Below are 3533 nucleotides of genomic sequence, written 5' to 3' on the forward strand. Positions count from 1 at the left end.
ATTCCAGCATCCCCTTAGTAATGTTTGAGTCATCGTTGCTACGAACCGCACGCTAACGATCCAGTGGCAGCGAGTGGACACTTACACCAGTGTGTCATTTTTGTTGGCTTAAATACAGAGTTTTGAAGTTACCTTTCCTGAGGAGACTTTGGTATAAGAGGTGTTATTTATTTAATAAATGCCGGTTTCTGTACATGGCTAATGCAAGTGGACTATGTGGGAACATACATATTACTAGAGGCAGTCTCCCTCATATAAATCTCCACGTAAACAAAAAGTAGTCTGTCCACAACCGATCAGCCCGTGGCCCTCTGGGAGTCAATAACTTCAACGACATTGATTTAACATTGATTCAGTCCATAGTTTGCTTGTACTGAATCAATTCTGTTGACATTATTCACTCCGAGAAGCCCGTATATTTCACGATGTTGCAATTATACAAAAACTTACAAACGGTTTAATGATTTATCAAGTTTTACCTACCATTTTATAAATGTTCTATGTGCCCTCCACCTGCTGTACGGACAACATCGAGACGTCATCCACTGATGTCACCGCTGCCGTGATTCTGTTTGTGAGGTCATCCAGATAAGTCGCTAATGGTGGCACAAAAATACCACGGTCTTTGACGTATCCCCACAAGAAAAAAACTCGCAGGGTGTGGTGATGTCTGGGGGTGATCTTGGGGGCCAAGAGTGTAGCGCCAAGTCTAGGGGTCCCGTGCGACCTATCCAACGTTGAGGCGGTGTTGTCTTGCCAATGACTGAGGCTAGGGGCTGTTTGTGCGCTGGAAAGGGAATCTCGCGGTAATCATTTGAAACTCTATGCCCCGCCCTTTCAAGTGCTAAGAGCTTCATTCATGGGCGGTTTGTGGTTGCAGAGATATAGCGTTTTCAAATCGGGTCCATTTATTTAAAACACCCTGTACTAAGGAGACGTATTGTCTACTTGTATATTTTGTTAATTATATTCTCCACAACGACACTAACGATTATTTGAGTTATTAAACAAGGTTATTGTATAATTAGCTTCATGGGCGATTTCAAGATTGTTGGTACAACCCAAGTCTTTTTTTTTACTTTACGAGCACAGTTCAAAATTTCGTCTGGGCCCATGAGTGTGGGTTTGGAAAAAATGTGGACCCAGGACCGGTTCAGATATCACTCGCCAATGACGTAAGCCATGACCAGGGATCGAACTCAGGTGGTCGGGTTTGTAGCGTGGTGCTCGAATCACGACACCACATGTATATATTGCGGGCCTATTTGGCTGCATTCTGCAATAATTCGGTGAGAAAGACCGGAGATAGATTTCCTTAGCAGCCGTCAAGCCAAATATACTATTTAGTTGTTACATCAAAATAGCAATCTCTCATTTATTAAACTGATCAGAACAGATACTGCACGATCTGAGCCAAAAGGCCGAGAGGCGATGTAATCTGTCATTCATGTTTTGTATTTTTTAAACGTATTATTGCTTTGATATGTATGTAAATGATATATAATATCGCGATGCAAAATGTATTTAGGGCAACTGATAATGCAGCGCTGCAAAGGTACTGCCCAAACACGTGCAATGTCATCCATACAGGATGCACATCATGGGAAACTCTAACATGTAGGCTTCACGACCAATGTCATCCATAATACAGGTTTTTTGGGGGGGGTTAGATCGCATAAATATATAAATGTGTCGTTAAACAGAACATGCCAATTCGTCACTAGCACAGTGTGTTGGAGAGTCAAGCCACACCATACACAATCTGAGTACGACGTTTCGCCAGTAATTACAACTAGCTTCATCAGGCGACAGATTGTAAATGTTGTGGCTTGGCTCTCCAACACACCGGTGTGCTGTACGAGTGACGAATTGGTCACGTTCTGTTTACGTGACAACCCTTACTCGTTGGCTGTGTCGAGTGGTGTAAGGTTTAACGACGCATTTATATATCTACGCGATCTAACCCAACAAACCTGTATTATGGATGGGAAACTCTCTCTCCAAGAATGAAACACGAGTGCAATAAAAGCATATACCGAAGTGCGCGTGTGTGTGCAGTTACGGTTTCAAAGACAACTTCAATGAGTCCCCACCCCTCCCCCTTTTTTGTTGTGAGACTGACAGTTTCGCTTTGTGATTGGAAATAATTGTTTGATGGGGCGTCTAGAGTTTCAAACTGCACGTTTTGCCGCTCGCTTTGGGCAATTCCGCGCAGGCAAGCAAAGGTGGACGTTGTTCCTCTGTGTTGACAACGTCTGTTGTTGTTGTTGCTGCTGCTGCTGTTGCAGGTCTTCGCAAAAAAAGGAAAACGGCCACAGGGCTTTGCGCACGTCAAATATATTTAATGCTGGAGAGCCACTCTCTTAACTACGTTTCTGCTTGGTATTGCGATGCTGTTTTAAAATTACAGGGTGTTTAAAAATGCTGGACCCAATTTCAAAGCAGTATATTTCACGATGGCAACATGTTTCAATTACGCAAAAAGCTACGAACGGTTTAATGAGTTGTCAAGTTTTACTAACCATGTTTATAAATGCTCTATGTGCCCTCCACCTGCTGTACGGACAACATCGAGACGAGAGTTTAATTCGTCCCAAACGCCTCTCATAAGGTCTTCTCACGTTTTCCTCTGAGGTGTGTGGTCGCCCTGTGCTCTGCCCCTTACATAAACAGTAGCCTGTTTCTTCAAATTGTCGGTGCCAACGACGAAAGCTCTTTGACATTGGCGGATCAATGCCAAAACGCCTTTAAAACGCACGCTGCACCGCAATTACGGATTCAGTCTTGCTGAACTGCAGAACGCAAAACGCCCCTTGTGTTGCGGGGTCGCCGTTTTGCGAATGACTGAGGCTAGGGGCTGTTTTGTGCGCTGGGAGAGGCATCGAGCGGTAATCATTTGAAACTCTATGCCCCGCCCTTTCAAGTGGTAAGAGTTTCATTCATAGGCGGTTCGTGATTGCAGAAATATAGCGATTTCAAATCGGGTCCATTATTTTCAAACACCCTGTATATAGTAATATATAAAACTGTACTTTATTATGCGCCGCGGTGTGATAGTTCACATAGTGGATTTTGCAAATACAGAGGTCATCCGTTACATAGCCGGTCAGAGCGGTCGGAACGACCGGTGCAAGTTTATTTAATCGCCCTGCCTCTGTCCATTCAGCAGTATTAAATGGGCTCCACCAAACGTTGGCCCACTGGCAGGTCGCGTGTGCTGGGGTAAAGTGTGGGCAAACTCGCATATTTTTCGGGGAGGCAGGCCACATACCCTTCAGAGGTGCCCTTTAGAACTCCCTCGAGTGGAGGTCCTTCCGCCAGCAGTGGCCTGAGCAAGTCATTGCAGGGCTCCACCTTTACCTTTGCATGCCTACCACTACTGTACTATGTTTATTTTGCCAGGTAAGCCCCATTACTGAGCTATATAGCTATTTTGCAGAAGCGACCTCGCTATCACAAATTATAGTTCAACGAGATGGCTTTTCATCACGTGGACATGTATAGCAGCCAAATACTCTAAACGCGCGATGTTG

General features: G+C 44.5%; 1 pseudogene; it reads right to left on the reverse strand.

Moving 5' to 3' along the window:
• Window positions 1–1305: 1305 nt before the first annotated feature.
• LOC116946716 (U2 spliceosomal RNA) lies at window positions 1306–1433 on the reverse strand (annotated as a pseudogene).
• Window positions 1434–3533: the final 2100 nt, after the last annotated feature.

The sequence above is a fragment of the Petromyzon marinus genome, chromosome 27 (genome assembly GCF_048934315.1).
Source record: "Petromyzon marinus isolate PM22_M1 ecotype Great Lakes invasive population chromosome 27, UKy_Petmar_22M1.pri1.0, whole genome shotgun sequence".
Classification (NCBI taxonomy): Eukaryota; Metazoa; Chordata; class Hyperoartia; order Petromyzontiformes; family Petromyzontidae; genus Petromyzon; species Petromyzon marinus.